This window comes from Mustela putorius, unplaced genomic scaffold (assembly GCF_011764305.1).
Source record: "Mustela putorius furo isolate JIRA1106 unplaced genomic scaffold, ASM1176430v1.1 tig00004033_pilon_pilon_pilon, whole genome shotgun sequence".
In the NCBI taxonomy this organism is placed as follows: Eukaryota; Metazoa; Chordata; class Mammalia; order Carnivora; family Mustelidae; genus Mustela; species Mustela putorius.
The window spans coordinates 3,457,842-3,471,001 of record NW_025422169.1 but is presented as its reverse complement, the minus strand read 5'-3'; the positions used below and the strand labels follow the sequence as shown (position 1 = coordinate 3,471,001).

Genomic DNA, 13,160 nt, shown 5'->3' with positions numbered 1-13,160 from the left:
CCAGAGATAACGGAATTTTTAATCTGCAAAGGCTCTGTTCTACGTATTTAGAGTAACTAGCACAAATGCCATGCTTACTTTATTCTTGACAATAATTTATTTCTGAATCATGAGTAGGGGCAACCCTACTTGGAGGGACCTTTTATCTTTCAGGAGCCCTCCTGCCTATGGGCTCCCTATTCCTTCAGGGAATGTGTGGATAGTAGTTCTTCCAATGATTCTGACTAGAGAAAAGTATACAAGCACAGGAGAGGAAGGAAAAAAAAACAATAAATTGAGGAGTAGCATCAGTCCACAGACCCCTCAAGCAATTTTGTAAAAAAATTCATCAGTTACCACCTCACATTAGGATGACCACTACCAAAACAAACAAAAATCAGAAAATATCAAGTGTTGGAGAAGATGTGGAGAACCTGAAACCTTTATGCACTGTCAGTGGGGATATGAAATGGCGCAGCCACTGTGGAAAACAGTATGATGTTTCCTCAGAAAATTAAACATAGAATTACCATTTAATCCCAGTCAAAAGAATTTAAGGCAGAGACTTAAAGAGATATTCTACGCTCACGTTCAAAGCATTTTTACATGTAAACCAAAATGTGGAAGCAACCCAAGTGTCCCAGAACAGATGAATGAATAAACAAAACAGGATATATACACACAGTGGAATATTACTCAGCCTTTAAAAGGAAGGAAATTCTGACATATGCTACAACAACAATGGATCTGAAGGACATGATGGCAAGTGAAATAAGCAAGATATACGATTCATCTCTATGAGGGGCCTAGAGTAGCCAAATTCACAGAGACAGAAAATAGGAGGAAGGTTGCCAGGGGCTGGAAGGAGGGGGCAGGGAATGTGAATGGGAACAGAGTTTCAGTTTTGCACAATGAGAGAGTTCTGTGGACACACAGTGGTGATGTTTGCCCAACAGTATGAGTGCAATTAACACCAATGAACTGTACATTCCAAAATGATTAAGATGGTGAATTTTACATTATGAGTACAATTCTACCGCAATTTAAAAAAAACAAAAAACAAACACTTGTACTGGTAGGTTGTTCCGCTCGGTATCAGAATCAGACAAACCTGACACCAGCACATGCCCGCTGTGTGACACAGGCGAGTGACGTGACTTCCTTGAGTCTTAGTTTCTCCACCCATAAAATGAAATGATGACAACATCTAATTTATAAAAGCTCTGCAAAGAACTACTGGGTATTTACTCTAAAGATACAAACGTAGTGATCCGAAGGGGCACGTGCACCCGAATGTTTATAGCAACGACGTCTACAATAGCCAAACTATGGAAAGAACCTAGATGTCCATCAACAGATGAATGGATGAAGATGTGGTATATATATATATATATATATATATATATATATATACACAATGGAATACTATGCAGCCATCAAAAGAAATGAAATCTTGCCATTTGCGACAACATGGATGGAACTAGAGCGTATCATGCTTAGCGAGATAAGTCAAGCAGAGAAAGACAACTATCATATGATCTCCCTGATATGAAGAAGTGGAGATGCAATATGGGGGCTTAAGTGGGTAGAAGAAGAATCAATGAAACAAGATGGAATTGGGAGGGAGACAAACCATAAGTGACTCTTAATCTCACAAAACAAACTGAGGGTTGCTGGGGGGAGGGGGCTTGGGAGAAGGGGGGTGGGATTATGGACATTGGGGAGGGTGTGTGCTTTGGTGAGTGCTGTGAAGTGTGTAAACCTGGCGATTCACAGACCTGTACCCCTGGGCATAAAAATATATTACATGTTTATAAAAAATTAAAAAATTAAAAAAAAAAAAGCTCTGCAAAGATTAAATGAGATAGCAATGTTTGTCAAATACAAAATTCTGAGTTTCATAACTGGCATAAAAATATAAGGACTAATGCATTAAAAAGCTGGACTTTTTTGTTTTTATTGGCTTTATTATCATTAATCACCAATATGACTAGTTACCCCCCAAATTAACATCAACCTGTAGAAATATGTCCCACCAAAGTGAGTACATTACAAATCTGCTAATTTAATCCCAGAACAGAAGTCCATGATTCTAGGCCGGGGTAAACTAGTCCTAATTTCTGAAGTCTCTGATTCTCATTTTGTCCTAAGGATATTTTTAGATGACACAGCAATGTGAATTTGTATATTAATACTTGATGTGTTAAAACAATGAAGATGTTTCCCTTATGCAAGAAAACACCTTTTGATACAAAAGTCGGGTAATCACCCTTTCTGATGGAGGCATAATATTCCATTGTATATATGGACCATATCTTCTTTACCCATATTTCTGAGCATAAGGAATAACATTAGGAGGACATTAGGAGAAGAAAAGGAAAAGTCAAGTGGAGGAAATCGGAGGGGGAGATGAACCATGAGAGACTGTGGACTCTGAGAAACAAACTGAGGGTTTTTGAGGGGCGGGGGATGGAGGGTTGGGTGAGCCTGGTGGTGGGTATCAGGAAGGCACAGATTGCATCAGAACGGGGTGTGGTGCATAAACAATAAATCTTGGAACACTGAAAAAATTAAATTAAAAAAAAAAAGAAAACACCTTTTTGGTTCACCTTTCTGCCTCAATGTTTTTCTGAGTTTCTCATGATTTCTTCCTTAACAAGCAGGATATGTATGAAAAGGCAAAATGAGATCTACTGCTATTTGAAAATGAAACATTAGAAATTTTAATATAATGAACAGAAACAGAAAGAAGTTAAATGCTATGTATGTCACCAGAGACTACTTTCTTTACTTTCAATTACCGATTTGATTTGGAGCAACAAAATTATATCAATATAGCATCACATGATACATCTGTGTTCTCTGGGATTTTTCATCATCTAACAATTTCTTTGTTTTAAATGAGTTAGGAAAAGTACTTCCAAAAAAGAAAAGGTTGAACCCTATACAAAGAAAATCAGCTGAGATGAAATACAACCTTATTAACAGTCACAGGCAATTACTCTAGCCACAGTATTCTCAGGGGGAAACAATATAATCAGTAAGTCTAAAACATGACATACATTAAAAACAGGAAGTATTAACTCTCCTTCCTATTTTAAAGAAGCCAAATGTCCTATCATTAAATCCTGCATTAGGAGGGGATTTGCGGATTTTACTCTTGGGTGCCAGTTACAGAGTTGCACTATAAGCCCACACTCTCAAAAAATCCTGGACCCAGTCCACAGAGAATTTCAGATAAAACATCAAGTTCATTATACAGAAGAATCATGTCTTACCCATCTCTTCAGAGAATACATTACAACGGAATGAGGGACCTTTATAAAAATGACAAAAGATGGGGCACCTGGGTGGCTCAGTGGGTTAAAGCCTCTGCCTTCCGCTCAGGTCATGATCCCAGGGTCCTGGGATAGAGCATTGCATTGGGCTCTCTGCTCAGCAGGGAGCCTGCTCCCCACCCACCCCGGCCTACTTGTGATCTCTGTCCATCAAATTAATAAATAAAATCTTAAAATATAAAATAAAATAAAAATGACAAAGACAAAAGCGCTATGCAAGGGGCCCTCCAGTACCTGCTCTGAACAAGCAAAACGGAGGGTTAGGGGAGAAAGGAATCTTTGAGATGATAAGAGGGACCAAGGTGTAACGAATTGGACAATATCCCTGCATATTTGAAAGAGAAATGGCAGAAACAAGAGAAATTACAGTCCAATGACTGACCCACATGCATTTAAAGCAGACTCCATCACGGAGTTTCTGTCCGCCGAAGGTGGACCCGGTAGGAGATCCGACAAAGAAGCTTGCCCAAGCACTACTTGTCATTCTGAGCCACCATAGCACAAGACGGTGGCGGAAGTGAACATGACGAGTGGAGGGTGGTGACAAGAGTGTTCCCTGGAACTTGACATTTTAAAAGTTTACAAGAAAAATCACAGGAGGTTGAAAACAAAGGCTGGTAATGCTGAACAGGTGACTCTCGAAATCAGAGATAACCATTTAAGAGACAGAAAAAAACAATAACAACCCCAAACCAAACCAAACAATTTAGTCTTAATCACTAACTGGGAGGAGTTTCACAGCTGAGGCTTTGAAGGTTTGAGAAGGTCGCCCTATGCCCAGGCTTTAAATACACATACATTCAATCAGCAGAAGAAAGGCACTAACAAGATCTATGTGTGGCAGACACCTGCCTCAAACAATGGCCCTGATCTCAGAGGGATTTCAAACAGCTGTGCATAAACTTCAAAAGTAATTTGCAACCAAATTAGTAAACGTCACCCTCTTTCCCACTAGACACAGCATTTTCTAAAGAGATTAAGCACCCACAGTAAGCCTTCCATTTTACCGGTTACCCAAGACCAGTTAGGAAACAAATGAAGATGGTGACTGGCAAGGTTGGGGTGGGGCAGACCCAGGAGCGGAGGAGCAGGGCTCCTGTGCCCGAACGTCCCTGCCAGGGAAGGGGTGGCGGTGGTCACCGCTTCCATGGAGGCGCAAAGGGAGCATGGGGAGAAGTAGTGAAGGGGCGGCCAGACTCGTTCTGGGGCGCGCACCCGGCGCTGGCAGGACCTTCGCCTCCCGGGGGCAGGGGGGGGCGGGGGGCAGCACCCTCCCTAGGGACGGACGGACGGACGGACGGATGGAGAGCAGTGAGTTCTCGGTTCTCCCCCCACATCACCCCCCTCCGACTTCGTCAGCTTGTGCCCTGAGCGCAAAACGGTTTCTTAGCGCCCCTTGGGGCAGGACAACCCCAAAGGTCAAAGCGGAAAGAATCCGTTTCCAGCGGGGCCAGCCTTGGGGCTCCTCTTCATTCATCGCTATAGGGAGTGCCCAAGCCTTTGGCGTGAACAGTCCCTTTCACACTGATAACTGCGGCTCTTAAAAATCAAATGAAATAAAGATATTTACCTCGAGTTCCTTAACATGTGGCCCTGAGGCTGATTTACGAACGGGTTCACTTGAGGTTACAGGGCTGGGCGACAGACTCTTTCGTCCCTCTGTCTATCACGGAGCCGCCTCACCCTACTCCAGGCCCTCGGAAAGCAACTTGAGTTTGCTTAGACGTGAGTCCCGGCAGCCGCGTCCGCTGCTGTGTCCAGCCCCGAGAAAACGAGCGCACTGTCCCCTGTGGACCGGTCACCATCGGCATCACCCCCCTCGCCTCCAGAGGTTTGCCAAGGACAGAAAACCTGCCACTTGCTTCCCTCCCTCCCACCCACCCCAGTCAGCTCAGGTGAGGGGTGCGCGGGACCGAGAGGGAAGAGAAGGCAGCCCCCAGCCCCAGCCCCGGGGCGCCCACACGGCCAGGGGCCGCAGCATCCCGCGCCCCCCGCACGCAAGAAACCACAGGAAGCGAGTGGCCCCAAGTTCGCTGCGCTCCAGTCCCCCTGCGGCTTGGCGGTCAGCCCGCGCCCCCCGCCCGGGAACGCCTCCCCCCCGCGCCGGGCCGCGCTCCCGGCCCCGCGCAGACGCCCCCCTCCCCTGCCCTCCCGCGGCCGGCGACGCGGCGCCCAAGCACCTACCTGCAGGCGGGGCGGCCGGGGTCCCTGCGCGCTGCTGCTCGGCGGCCGCGCGGGCTCTGGTGGGGCTCGGCGCCGGCCAGGGGGCGCTCGTCACCCCGCCGCCCCAGCGCCCGAGCGGGCTCCGCGGACGCCCGCCCCGGAGCCCGCGCCCCGCGCCCCCGCGCCGCGTCCCCTCCCACCGCGGCCGCGCTCCTCCCTCGCGCTGCCCGCGCCGCCGCCGCCGCTCGGCCCCGGGGGACGACCCTCCGCGCGCCCCCGCCCCGGGGAGGCGGAAGGTCGCCGGAAGGGGCGCCGCGCACCAGCCGCGGGCCGGGCGCGCGGGGGCTCTGCGCCTCCCCAAACTGAAAATCGAAAACGATCCTTCCGAAGGGGAAGGATCAAGGTCGTTCGGTAAAAAGAACTTCGTCGCTTTTGTCTGTTTTTACTCTAGAAAGGGCTCGTCAACATTGTTCGGAAGTTTTCTTTTCAAGTGACCTACGCCGGGAGGTTTGGGTGGATCTTTTCTAGGTTGTGCCCTACCTACGATGTTGTGTTTTTTTCCCGATTTTGCAACTGAGGGTATAATTTCCAAAGTTGCATTGCTTGAAATCTGACAGCCCTTGAAACTGCAGCGTAACGTCCTCACATTGAAGTCATTTGAAGACTTGTACACCTTGTTGGGGAGACTAATGATAATCAGGATGAGGATAATCGGGGTGGTTTTTCCTATACTCCTTAGAGTCAGTTTTCCATTCAGAAACTTCATGTCTGGTTACTAGTATTATTACGGAGCCATTCTCTTTCCATTAGGATACTACATGATTAAAATGCGCTGGGTTCAGGCATTTGCAGCTATCATGTGCTAAGACCAGAGGAGTCTGCGAAATGATTTCTCTTTTGAGAGAGAAAGATTTAAAAGGTTTCAAAGAGCAAAACCTTGGCTTAGCAGGCTTCTGATCTTGGATGTATAGAGTGTCCGCTGAAAAGGTCCTCTGACTACAGCTAGTCTTAGACTTTTAATCTACAGATGAAAAAATGCAGACCCAAAAGGTTTGGGCGACTTGAGCGATTCACGCTGCTGCACTGCGGCAGGCCTCTGCTGGGAAGCCACATACGGTCTCTTACCCCTCATCGACAGGAACTCAGCAAGACAAACACACACCTTTTAAGGATAAAACTATAATCCCTGAAAACTAGCCCCTCTCCTACACTTGTTAACATCTAACAGCATTGAACTGGCCCTCAGGCGGAATCACCCAGCACAGAGGCTGCCACCTCTTGGAAGATTCTAGCTAGGAGGTGTAAGAATGGATGGAACCTCAGAGGTGCCACTCATGATGGCATCATGAGAGCCCTGCACATAGTAGGCACTCATTGTATACTTGCTATTGAAATTTGGTGGCAAAAGGTAGGTATGCCTGGGTACAAAGTGACAGAGCTGGCAGAATTAGTCCCACTGAGAAGTTCAAAATGCCTTCCTCCTGGTTCTTCTCCAGCCATCCTTAAACAGAGCCTACCTATCACATCAAGAAGAGATGGCAGCTGCCAATGCTGCCAGTGCCCCAAACATATTGAACCCACTCGATCCCCACTGCTGGGATTTTCACTGACCATTCACATAAAGGGTTCCGTACCTATAGGAGTTCAAAGGAAATTGATATGTCCTGTTAATGTAGTCTATAGTCAGTGACTTTTAAAAAGTTCCAAATAGGGACACCTGGGTGGCTCAGTTGGTTAAGCAGCTGCCTTCGGCTCAGGTCATCACCCCAGCATGCTGGGATCGAGTCTCACATCGGGCTCCTTGCTCCGCAGGGAGCCTGCTTCTCCCTCTGACTCTGCCTGCCACTCTGTCTGCCTGGTGCTCGCTCTCGCTCGCTCTCTCTCTGACAAATAAATAAATAAAATCTTTAAAAAAAAAAAAGATAAAAAGTTCCAAATAATGATGATCATGTCCTGAGGCCCTCTATACCAAGCAATATGATGAACACGTTTGATGCCCTGTTCATTTAGTCCTTGTGACAGTTCTGGGGTAGATGTTCTATCATCACTATCATCTCTGTATTAGGGATAATAATAATGAAACTTACAATAATAATAGAGCCTGCCTCAAACCCCACAGTTAGTAAAGTACTGGGACCAGGATTCCAACTCAGGCCCGTGTGAAGCATCCCCCAAACACCGTTGAGTATTGTCTCCCTTCTGCAGCCATTCCCTCTGTTTTCTGCTTGGCTCGACTTTGGACCACGGGTCCCTGGGGACCCGTGCCGCTCTCCAATTCTATAGCAATTGAAAACCCATTAATCTAAAGACTGAATCTTTTAAAACAATATTCATCAGAAGTCTAGGAAGAGGTTTTTGCCTGTTGTGGATATTTATTTGTCTTGAATCCTACCTGAAAGAGAAAAAAATCCAGATCTGTTGTTGTTCCAGGCTAGGTGTTAGGGATACCAGTAGATCTTTTTGATCTTGGTGTCCTGGGAGTGGGGGGGAGGGGCAGCCTCCTCCTTCCCCAGGCTACAAGCTATTTCTGTTTTCTATCAGACTTTGTCTCATTGTTTTATAAACACGTCTGCTGCTCAGAAGCTCTCCACACCTTTGTTTCCTGGAAGAGGAAATGGCATTTCCTGGAGGGGACTACATGTGGGTGGGGAGGTTCCACTCCTTGCATTAAACACTCAAGCTTTCGGTTGTGTACTTCTTTTCCCCCTCAGTTTCTGCCCTAAAGTTTCCTGGAATGATGCTGAATTCATACTGTGGAACAGCCGTTTCAGTCCCCCTTAACTGGAATAGACATGATTCCTGCTTTGGATCCAGAGCTAAGAAATAAACAACTTCAAGAATCTTGAAGAGATGACAATCCATCTTCCTTCAACCGGGATTTTGCAAGAGGGAGCCTGAGACATCATCACCTTGCTTTTATTTTGGACCTAGCTGGCGATTATCTTCTGTCTCCAGAAGAGACCACGTTCTGCATCTGTGAGGTTCACCTTCCATAAAGGATTTAGGATAGAAATTAAAGAGACGATGTTCTTATTAAGAGCCTCAAATCGGAGGAAGATGGTATTTGGGGAGAAGTGGGACATGACAGACAGACAGTTTGAACAAAGGATTATTTAACAAGGACACTCCTGTCTGTGCAGTAAGTCACCACTCAGAGGGAAACCAGTTTGGACAATTTCATGAGGAGTTGGCTCTCCCCCTGTCACTTTCCAAAAGGCCTGGCAAAGATTGTTTTTAAAGGGGTCAGCCTGAATCCCCAGAAGAACGGCATGGAACTAGAAGACAATGATCTGCCATTACCAAAGACCAGAGAAACATGTGGAGTCCAGTGTAAATTTATTCAGAAAATGTCAAAATTATTCTAGGAACTATAGGTGAAAGTGACAGATGTGCAGATGAAAAACAGGTATTTTAAATTCACAGCTGGGGGGCGCCTGGGTGGCTCAGTGGGTTAAGCCGCTGCCTTCGGCTCGGGTCATGATCTCAGGGTCCTGGGATCGAGCCCCGCATCGGGCTCTCTGCTCGGCGGGGAGCCTGCTTCCTTCTCTCTCTCTCTCTGCCTGCCTCTCAGTGTACTTGTAATTTCTCTCTGTCAAATAAATAAATAAAATCTTTAAATAAAAAAAAAATAAATAAATTCACAGCTGGGAAAAGGGAAAGGGAGATTTTTTTTTCCCCCCTATTCAGTCTAACTTTATGCATTCAAATGGGAAAAAGGATAATTAGAAGTTAGAAATTGTTATTGCAAGAAGAGAGCTCTAAACACTGAAACCAAACTCGGTCTCCCTTAGGGACTAAATAAGCCTTGATTTCTATTGGTAAGAAGATTGATACCAATTCTTGCAAATCAGGAGGGGGAATGATGGATACTGATTTTTATCTTGAGTTAAAAGAGGAACAAGGTTCATAATGTGATGTTTTTGAAAGTCCCATCATTGTTATGTATGCTTAGTTAAGTTAAGCTAGTTTTAAAATCTTAGACAAGGTATGGGAGGTAGGTATAATGTCTTCATTTACAAAAAGGATGATGAATGACCTCATAGTAACTAATATTTATTGTGCATTTATAACATGTGTTGGGGCAAGGTGTGCAACACTATTTATTTCATTTGATTGTTACAGTGACTCCCCGAGATGGGGAATATCCTCTTCATTTTACAGATGTAAGAGCTGAGCCTTAGGGATCAAACAGGTGACTTGCCAGGCTCACTGAGCCGGTAAGTAATGGAGTATGCCTTGACTCCTGGTCTGTTGAGCCCCAAATGTATGACTTTTATCATTATATACACAGAAACAAGAGCTGAAACTATAGTCTGATTCTTGAAACAGTAAAGGAAATGTGTATGGTTACAGATGTCTTAGTTAAGATGGTATTCTAAAAGGAATTAACATATGGATACATGGCCAATTTATAAATTATAATGTATCAAAATGCCCACTTAATAAGGCAGCCATAGAAAATAAAGCAAGAATTCAATATTTAATGTTGTAGAACATTTAGAGGTCATTTTTTTCCTTGAACATCAATTATTCTTATATTACAGAAGAATGAAATTGAGCATGATAGTATTTCTTCTTCACCACCCCCCACCTCGTTTTTGTTTTTGTTTTTGTTTTAAGGTAGGGGAGTTATAAAAACACTGTATTACTGTCTTGTTTTAGTTGTGGCTTCTGAAATACTATAGCACTGAATTTTTTTTTCAAGTCATCACTGATAACAAAGAGACTCTAATTGCAACATAAGTATCTGAATCATATAGCAAACAGTAACATTTTCAATGTTGTTATAGCAGAGATACAAGTTAACACAATAAACTTCTGGTGTGTTTGTGAGGTCTAAGGGCAGAATCAGGGAGAAAGGAAAGGTCCAGTATTTCTAAGGATCCACAGCTAGAATTCTGGATTTGGTGAGTCCAAGGATATCAGCATAGTAAGGAGAGCCCAAATGCATATAAAATTTTGTCTGAAACTAAAGAGCTATTGATTAGATAGAATTCTCTACAGAAACCCCCTTTTTAGTGATTCTCTACCACTGAAAAGCAAAGCAACCCGAAAGTCCAAAAGCCTGAACATTTGATGAGAAATTCTCCCCAGAGAGGACCAATAAATCTGAGAACTAATCTGTGAATCCCAGAGGAAGAAATCAAGATGAACCCTGTCATATTTATGAATTTGGTTATTATAATTCTACAATTTGTCATAATGCAGTTGCCTAGGATTTTAAAAATCTATCAGTGAAGGCACCTTACTTTAGATTAAACCACTTTATTCTCTCAATCCTCTTTTTTTTTTTTTTGAAGCAAATACCACACCTGCCCCTCACTATTCTCTTCTTCATCCACACCCTCAAATACACACCACTGATGGTTGTATTTTGACATTAACACACACACACACATACACACAATTTATGTTGTACTAAATGAGATAGTCAGGTTTATTCCAGCTTTAAAATTCTGAAAATAAATGCCAATTAAAAGAAAGTTCTGATTGTCAGTGATGGGGAATGTAATATAATTTGCTCCTACTACTCATTGCTATTTAAATATATTCACTAGAATAAAAAATTCAAATACTGTCAAGGAAGTCATACACTGATAGCACAGGAAACACTGAAAATCATTACTTTCTTCTTTGTGCATAACTCTCCTCCCTACACCAGAGTCTCAAGTCTTCACTTTCAAGTATAAATTATGTGAAACAGAAATTTAAGTAATTTTCTTTTTCTCACTGGTCAGAACAGTGGCCTAATGAGGTTAAATTGACCATATTTAGCTGTTGTGTGCGTCAGTTCAAGGTGCTATGTTGCACCGTCATGCTTCATCCCCCAGCCCAGCCATCTCACCCCTGAAATGTTTGATTTTAACCCCAAATGGCAACCCTCAAGACTGGTTATTTTTTTTTACACTTATACTGACTCATAAGTTGTAAGTAGATCCAAAGCTGACATTTTCTTCTTTTTCTTTTTTTCTGCTTGTTACTCGACAGAGTCAGCAAATAAAAGAAGTAAAACGCTGCATTTGGGATTTAACAGATCTTTGGAGAGTGGAGGTTTTGTCTCTGTTTTACACATGAAACACACGAACTCACGTACACACTCAGATTGTCCAGTATTTGAATAAATGTACTCTGACGATTAAAGAAAAACCTGTGATCTCTAAGTAATCATATTAGTAGCTTCTCTTTATTTGTAAATTTATGCAACATTTAAAATCATGAAACACTAATTTTTTCACACCTCCTATTTGAACTTGATGGAGATAAGCTCAGAACCAAAGCTAAGTGTATAGAATCATTATGCTGCGTACCCCGGCATTCATTGTATGTCCACTATATTCCAATAATAATTTTTCTTGAAAAAAATCAAAGACATGTAGTATCTCAGATTAGAAGATATGCTTATTTTTCTAAACAGATGACAGATGTCATACATTATTTCAAAAATTCTGTCCTCCAAGTGTTTGTTTTAAAATTAGTAAAAAGGGAGGTAGTCTTATCACATCCTGCAGACTTCTTAGGGAGAATTGAGTAGACGAGCTCTTTAAAGTACTTTGATCCCCAGAAAACCTTAAGAAGAGAATGCTGCACTTTGAATGCTCCACTACCATTTGTAGAGCATTTATACAATGGTATTTTACATAAATCACCTTGATGAACCATTATAACAATCCCATAATATGGGTGTTGTTATTCATATTTTACAGATGAGAGCATTGAGGTTCAAAGAGGATAAGTAACTTACCCAATATCACACAGCAAGAGTGGTAGAGCCAAAATCAGAACCCAGGTGGGCTCATGTGGATCCACCAAGCTGTGTCTGGAGAACTCTGGCCATCATCTACAAAGGCTAAAAATGGGGGTTATAATCTACAAGCTAATTTTGAAAAATACCATTGGTTATTTTTTCTAGGATAAAAGTTACACATTTACTTGTATGCACACACATATAAACAAACACATCTAGAAATTAGAGAAAGGTAAGAACAAAAAAAAAAAAAAAAAAAAAAGGATTGCTCATAACTCCCCAATCCAAGACAATGAACATTTTGTTGTATTTCCTTACTGTCTTTTAACTATGTGAAATTTGGGGAATTATTTTATTTTAAAAATAAATTTTATTTGTTGTCTGATCATAAAGTAATGGATATTCATCAGAGGTCATTTGAAAAACATAAATGTGTGTAGAAAAGAAACTTTAATTCCTTCATAAGCTCAAAATAGAAAGATGACTATTGTCTCTTGGTCTCTCTCTTATTCTTGTCGTTGAGTGAGGACACAAGTCTTGAGACACAAGCTAAAACTACCTGTATCATGTGTGTCACTTACAGTCCATGAAATCTTTTTCGTTATTTGATTTTTTTCTTGATTTGTTGATGTTTTATTTGTCAAGGAATTGCAAATATGATTTTTAGGCAGATGATTGTAATTCTCTCATTGCTCTAAACAAGACTGGCTACTTTACTTTTTACTAAATCACACAAATTATTCCCCCCTACACAAAATACCTTCAAGAATGAACAATGCCACTGTTTGAATCTGCCCTTATAATTCTACAGAGTGGTTTATTATTTTTTTTTTCTTCAAATGTGACTTGCTTTAAGCCGTGTCCCCTTCACAGTGGAAGAAAACCAACTCCCTGTTTACTAACTGGCTCATGCACTTTTACCTAGAGGAGAAAGC

At 42.7% G+C, this 13,160-nt stretch overlaps 1 long non-coding RNA gene across 1 annotated transcript; it reads left to right on the top strand.

Annotated features, from left to right (window-relative positions):
- The first annotated feature begins 8,001 nt into the window (after positions 1-8,001).
- LOC123389783 lies at positions 8,002-11,645 on the top strand. Its single transcript, XR_006604431.1, has 2 exons — positions 8,002-8,886; positions 11,469-11,645. It is a non-coding gene; the product is annotated as an uncharacterized LOC123389783 (long non-coding RNA).
- Positions 11,646-13,160: the final 1,515 nt, after the last annotated feature.